At 40.6% G+C, this 7,348-nt stretch overlaps 1 protein-coding gene across 1 annotated transcript in view; it reads left to right on the top strand.

The window, feature by feature from the left end:
- The first annotated feature begins 1,299 nt into the window (after positions 1-1,299).
- Positions 1,300-7,348, top strand: part of gpr173 (G protein-coupled receptor 173) — a 78,994-nt gene continuing 72,945 nt past the window's right edge. Inside the window, exon 1 of the mRNA XM_032521404.1 lies at positions 1,300-2,133. The gene's annotated coding sequence lies outside the window, so the exon portion shown is untranslated. The remainder of the gene's footprint in view (positions 2,134-7,348) is intronic.

Genomic DNA, 7,348 nt, shown 5'->3' with positions numbered 1-7,348 from the left:
TACTTTACTGTTTAGAGCAAACATAAGTATATACTTAAAAGAGTGGACTGCAAAGAATGGGTATAATTAATGAATTAAGAGTGCAGTAACAAGAACGAATATTACGATACAGTTGTGTGGTCTGTTTCAGCTAATGGGGGGGGTGACATGACGGCCGGGTTGCAGTCGTCATTCTGGCGTGAACGGAGCAAATAAATATATCACATTTATTTTTGTTAAAATATCAAAAACAAAGCAGGAATTATTTTTCGCGAAACACAGCAGCAGACTGGAATGCTCTCCCTGGTGAAATCCCAATGTACAGAAGAAGAAGGGATGAAATGTGATCGTCATTTCGGTAAGTGCACATGGAAGTGCGCGATTTGAGACAACACTCCTCTGTCAAAATTTACGCACTATGCAAGACAGTACGTAGTGCACGAAGTGTACTTCTGTAAGTGCACTAAGGGAAGTGCGCGATTTGAGACACAGCCACAGTCTCTGCTGGGCACAAACCAACTGCTAGCAGATGACAATCATCCAAGGACGCTGGAGATGGTTAGGGCATTCCCTTAGCAAACCAGCTTCCAATATCACCAGACTCTTGCAAGGAATGCCCAAGGGAAAAGGAAGAGAGGTCAACCCAGACAGCATTTTAGTGACTTTGTTTAAATTGACTACATTTGTTGAAGTAGCTTAAAATAAAGCCACTGAATGCTGTTGAGCCAAAGACCCAAATTTATGTATACGGCTTATAGTTGTACTAGGTGTGTGTGTGTGTGTTCATATATTAGGTAGGTGTGTCTGTGTGTTCATATATTTGGTAGGTGTGTCCATGTGTGTTCACATATTAGATAGGTGTGTGTGTGTGTGTTCATATATTGGCTACGGGTCTGGAGTAGGATCGGTTCTTGTGTTAATTTGTTTCTTTATTGAAACAACATGATTGTGTCTTTTTATAGCAAATGTCGCCTTCATGTCAAATATTGTGAGATTTCCCTGGGTGGAAGTCCCAGTGTGGCGTGGTCAAGCACTATCCTTAAATCTTAGAGCTGAGATCACGCTTCATGTGTGGACGGCATACTTTTTAAAACCCTGATGATAAATTGAGGACTTTGGTGAACGCTGCACAAACTCTGATTTTTACCTGGATTTTTGGTAAATTGTTTATTTTAATGCATGTTCTAGTAGGCTATTAGTAGCCTATTACTTCAAATAGCATCAAGTCAAATTGGATTTTTTAAATAAAAAATATTTAAATAATGAGCCATTAGTCATCACAATGTGCTCTTGGTGGGGAGGGTCTGCCCTCATCCCCCAAAACGCTTCGGCCGCCCCTGTCATGGAGCATTCAGACAGGATTAGAATCAGCCCAGCAGCAGTTGCCTCTTCTGACGAGTGGATGCTGCGTCTCTTCCCCAAACCTGGCCAACCCTCCGCTTTCTGTTCCGAGTCAAACCGCGCGAACACCTGCCAGTGACACCGTCGGAGCAGCCTTTCATCTGGGACCTTATTGCACACATTGCCCGGCTGTGTAGGACTTGCCCGGCTGCTGACGGGCTGCGGCGGGACACAATGAGGATTGGCCTCGGTGTCATATCCCGCAGCCCTGCCCGCTCGGGGCTTTTATGGCCTCAGTATGTTAGCTAGCTAACGGATTCCTTTATGACCTGTAAGCCTTGGGTTGTTTAGGCATGCTAAAGGATTTCATGAACAGCAAACATGAGGTTTATCTTGGCTTGACTGGAACAATGCGAAAGGAAGCGCGGCGGGTATGGTACCACCGCTTGCGTTTAGAATACCAAGGCTGGGAATACTAGGCTGAATGGGGATGAACCCACATCCCGTGCTGCTACTCGGAGCTTTTGTAAAAAAAAAAAAATACGGAGACATGACATGCACCAGAAAAAAGAGGAAACGCAGCGGTGGGCTCTTTAAACCCTTTGCTTTATGAAGGGAGTCCGCAACAGGCTTCCGAAAAGCCCCTTTTACGAAGATTTGGACCATTGGCACAGTTACACCGTCAGGTGCTGCTTCTTATTTACCACTTGTTTCTAGCTATTCGTCTTTGTGTGTGAACAGCCAGGTGGAGCCCACACTTTATGTGGACTGCAACAGCCTGTCATAGTGTGGAGGACAAGCAGCCCACAGCAGGTAAGCAGCACAACACGACTACCATTTTGTATTGCCTACAGGTCCCTGGTCTGCAGAATGTCATGCTGCCTGCCTCTGCATTCCTGCATGCCATTTGTTTGAGTGTAATAAGCAAGGCAGCTTGCTATCTTCCAGTAGGCCCTGTAGATTATCACAGCTCACTGGGACTGGTGCCTTTTGTCTTCCTCAGCCTCCACAGGGAGATCATCTAATTATACAGAGCCAATCCTACTGTTTGATGCATGCATCACAGCAGTATCCAGTGTGACACACTGCTTGTTGATGATAAATAATACAGGATTTCCACTTCAGCACTCGGGCAACTAGGCATAGTAATTTAACATCATTGGGTGTGTTGTGCCCCCTAAAGAACATATCACTACCTCCTAAAGGAATACAGGCTTTGTTTTGTGTGATTTAAAGTCAGCCAGGCTCCTTAATGCTGGACTGCAGCAGCCGGTGGTTCTCCAGTCCTTAACAGACCTGTAGGCTCCATGTGAGGAGGCCTGATGCCGGGCCGCTGTTAGAGACCAACTCTGTCTACAAGCTCATCCAGTGAGCTTTGTCGCCTCCTCCCACAGACATCAAGCCAGAGGTATTGGGCTGCTGTTGCTACCCAGTTCCTGACAGTGACTCTGCCCTCCGCCGCCAACCAACTTCCAGCTTCACATAGCCCCTCCTTTTAACGCACAGCCTCTCACAGGCCATAGCACCCAGCCTGTGGAGTTATGGACCGCAACTACAAAAAAAAAGGCGTGATAAATACAGTTAATAATAGTGTCAATTAATACATAAGTTTGATCTTAATTTGCTCAACAATTTTGTTGTACATCACACTGTTTTCCATTGATCATTTACAGTTTTCACTTGCCCTTTAGGGGAGCAGCAAGTGATTTCTTGGGTTTGGTTTTTTTCAGATGAAATTTACTCAAAGGCACTCCCTTATATTCAACAACAGTTGATATGAAACTATTCTTGGACTGTACTGACCCATATCAACCAAAGGTTAATTAAATAATTCATATAAACATTTTCAGAGGTATTCATCTTGAAAAGGAAAACAAAGTAATATTTTACTGACAAAAAAGGTGTTTTTACAGTAGAACCAGAGGTAGATGCATAGACTGTGTAAGTGAAGCCAGAACATCTGGATCGTGCCCTGGTGGCTGGCTGCAGTATAGGTCGTAAGCCCTGCCCCTTCCATGTTAGCATATGGGACATGGACCAAACCAAAAAAAATAAAGAGCCCCTCAAGTAGCGTTCATTTTTACTGATCAATTATTTAATGCTATAGAAACAGTTTGAAACCTAATGGTTGACAGCTGGGATTGCTTCGCAATTGGCAGAGCAGGTGTATGGGCGGGATTTGGATACCACAACTCCCCCACCCAATCTCTACTGCGCAGACTCTGGCTCCAAAATTTTGGAACTTTGTTTGAAAGCCACCGAACGATTGGGACGTAAGGAGCTGGCGTGAGGGGATGAGGAGCTTGTAGCTTAGACTTTCTGCTATGCTAAAGGACGTTAGCAATCAGCTGTTGGTGTAAAGACCAAGGTTATTATAGTTTAGCATTTGTCATTAGTTTTAATTTTAATTCGTTTTGACTTTTTGTTTTCAAATTCAGTTTAGTTTTAATTTGTTGTTTAAGCGGGTTTTCTAGTTTATTTTTTGAAAATGCTTAGTTTTAGTTTAGTTTTCATTAGACTTAGTCTTTTTTTGTAATATGGGTTATTGGGCGGAAGATTCAAAAAGGTCAGAAAAAGCATTGTGTAATATTAACTCAACAAAAACATCATACAATTTTAGAAATATGTAATCACAATGTATTCAAAAATAACGCCAGTACAAACAATGTACATATAATGATGAGCACAGATATTTAACAGTCAACACAAGATGCTGCAGTAAATACAGAATGTGTTTGACTTGTTCCAGAAAAACACCTAAACATCAGCAGACTAAAGAAGACAGACATGAGCAGGTGTTTTGAACTTTGGTTTAAGTAAAGTGACAAACTTTTTAAAGTCAGTCAACCCACTCAGTTGTGTAGACATCCCAGTAGAGCTTGGCAATATATTGATATTATATTGATATCGTGAGACTAGATATCGTTTTAGATTTTGAATATCGCGATATGACATAAGTGTTGTCTTTTCCCTGTTTTAAAGGATGCATTAGTCATTATATCCACATTACTGATGATTATTTATTAAAAATCTCACTGTGTAAATATTTTGTGAAAGCACCAATAGTCAACACCACAATATTTTTGTTGTATTGATACCAAGGTATTTGGTCCAAAATATTGTGATATTTGATTTTCTCCATATCACCCAGCCCTACATCCCAGTATTAATCCACATATTACCCCCCACCCCCTCGCTTTTGGTATTCTTGCATATGTACTAACCAGCAACTATTGGGTCGCCTGCGGTTGTCTCAGTCATGCTGCTTGGCTCTTTACCCATACATCCCTGCCCTGTACCCATACATCCATGCTCTGTACCCAGACATCTATACCCTGTACCCAGACATCCATGCCCTGTGCCCAGACATCCATGCCCTGTACACATACATCCATGCCCTGTACCCAGACATCCATGCCCTGTACCCAAACATCCATGCCCTGTACCAATACATCCATGCCCTGTACCAATACATCCATGCCCTGTACCCAGACATCCATGCCCTGTACCCATACATCCATGCCCTGTACCATACATCCATGCCCTGTACCCATACATCCATGCCCTGTACCCAAACATCCATGCCCTGTACCAATACATCCATGCCCTGTACCATACATCCATGCCCTGTACCAATACATCCATGCCCTGTACCCATACATCCATGCCCTGTACCCAAACATCCATGCCCTGTACCCAAACATCCATGCCCTGTACCTAGACATCCAATTGTTCAATTTGACATGGAATGTCGGTAATTCTGGGTTCCCAGTTGGAAACTACACGTCTATGGGAAATGTCAACTCTGAAACATTATTTGCTCTATGAAAGACATTGACAAAGACTAAAACTAAGGACATTTACTTAATCATTTTATTTGTTAGTTTTGCAAACAGACATTACAGTATTAGTTTAGTTATGTTTTTTTTGTAATGCCACATTTTTGTTTCAGTTAACCTTTAATAAAGACACACAGGAGCTACGGTGCTATCACTGGATTGTCGCACGGCCCCAAACGCAGGAGACATGAGTAGCGCTAATGGACTTTTAAATTGTGGGCACACATACTGTAACTATTCATAAACCCAATGCATTGGTTGTCAAAGAGGGCGGACAGTATACTTTTGTTATGAAAGAACCGTAAATTAGAGGGATTGCAGGTGTATTGAGTGAGTAACGTGTGTTCCGAAGGTGCAGTGGCCCCCGGAGAAATTTAAAATTGAAAACCTTCTGAAATCAATGTTTGCATGTTACAGTTATTAGTGTGAAAGATGTGAAATATTATCTACATAAATGATCAAACATGTATGGAATATCAGTGGATATAAAGTTCTGAGGCGTTTATCGTTTGTTTGCTATTGTTTCACAAAGAATTTAACCTGAGCCAGACCAACAATAAAGATAGAAATCATATCCCATGCATACAGGAATAGTAGTATACAGCTGTTAAAACATAATAAAATATATGACTCACTGGTATCGGCTCAGTATCCCGCCGCATCCGTATCAGGAAGCAAAACAAATGGTATCGGACCATCTCTACCTAGCAGAGATGGGAAGTAACAAAGTTAAATTACTTTGTTACTGTACTTAGGTAGATTTTTCAAATATTTCTACTTTACTATTAGGCAAATTTTTATTTTTACTCCTAGCATTTTAACACAATTATCGGTATTTTCTACTCCTTACATTTTACAAAATTGGCTCAATACTTTAGTTTTGTACAAAGGGTTGTCTATCAGGTGTGATTGTGAGTGCATGTCTGAGAATAGCGCGGACATCGCGAGCCTTGTGCACCACTACAGAGAAAAAAGTGAGAGAAAAGAAAACGAGACCAGCTGTCTGGAAGATATCAGTTGAGATTGTGTGTGTGCGTCCTTGAGAAATCTAAGTGGTATAATTTATGTTGTCAGTTTATTTAATCCATGTAATCCATATGAAATGTGAAATGAAGAAAATCAAATATTGATATTTTTGACCAATTACCTTGATATCGAGACCGCAATGATATTGTAGTGTTGACTATTGGTGCTTTCACAAAATATTTAGACAATGAGATTTTTTATAAATAATCATCGGTAATGTGGATATAATGCCTTTAAAACCAGGAAAAGACAACACTTATGTCATATCACAATATTAGGATATCCAAAATCCAAGACACTATCCAGTCTCATATCACGATATTGATATAATATTGATATATTGCCCAGCTTGATCTGTGTGTGTCTGTTTTTCCGTGTGTTGTTTTGTCTCCCTCCCTCCCGTCTTTTCTCTCTGTTTATTTTTTATTGATTTTGTCTTGGCCCTGGGATGCGTTCTCTGTCTTAGTGTACTGTTTGTAATCTGTTGTGTTTCCTAACTATATAAAAAACGAATGTGATAACAAAAAAATATTTATAATGCATGTATACTGATAGTTTGCAATGTCAACAAAAAATAATTTTACTTCTTGATTCCTCCTAGTTTCCTACCAGTACTGCTTGTAGGGTTCTTAACAGCTGTGTCTGTTCTCATTTTTTTCCTTATAGTCTGTTGCTTTGCTTTGTTGTATATCCTTCTGCTTCTGTGAAGTTTTGTTTTGCTTGTCTTGTCTTCCTTTTTGTTCCTTTAATTTAAAAAAAAGGCATTTTTGACCCATGTAAAATAATGCGTTTTATTAATAAGCATTATCCCCTTTCATAAATAAACTGAATTGAACCAACATCTACCAACAAAATGTACAGTGAAAGGCTGTGCAAAACAATTCAGATTGTTGTGCCAAGCTGCAGGGCCTAAACATTCTATATGTTCTCCCCGCAGCTGATGCACACACAGTTATTCTCTCACACACACACACACAGTTATTCACACACACGTATACCGGAGACGAGACAGAAATTAGACGATGACTTGAGTTGACAACAGCTACGCTTGTTATCATAAGTGCAATAAAAAGTTAAAGGGATATTTCACCGTCGGAAAGATGAATTTGTCTTTAAATTGAGTCACTTAAATGTAAAAAAAAAAAAAAAAAAAATCAAAATTG

This window comes from Etheostoma spectabile, chromosome 7 (genome assembly GCF_008692095.1).
Source record: "Etheostoma spectabile isolate EspeVRDwgs_2016 chromosome 7, UIUC_Espe_1.0, whole genome shotgun sequence".
Lineage (NCBI taxonomy): Eukaryota > Metazoa > Chordata > Actinopteri > Perciformes > Percidae > Etheostoma > Etheostoma spectabile.
This window is presented reverse-complemented; position numbering and strand designations above follow the sequence as displayed.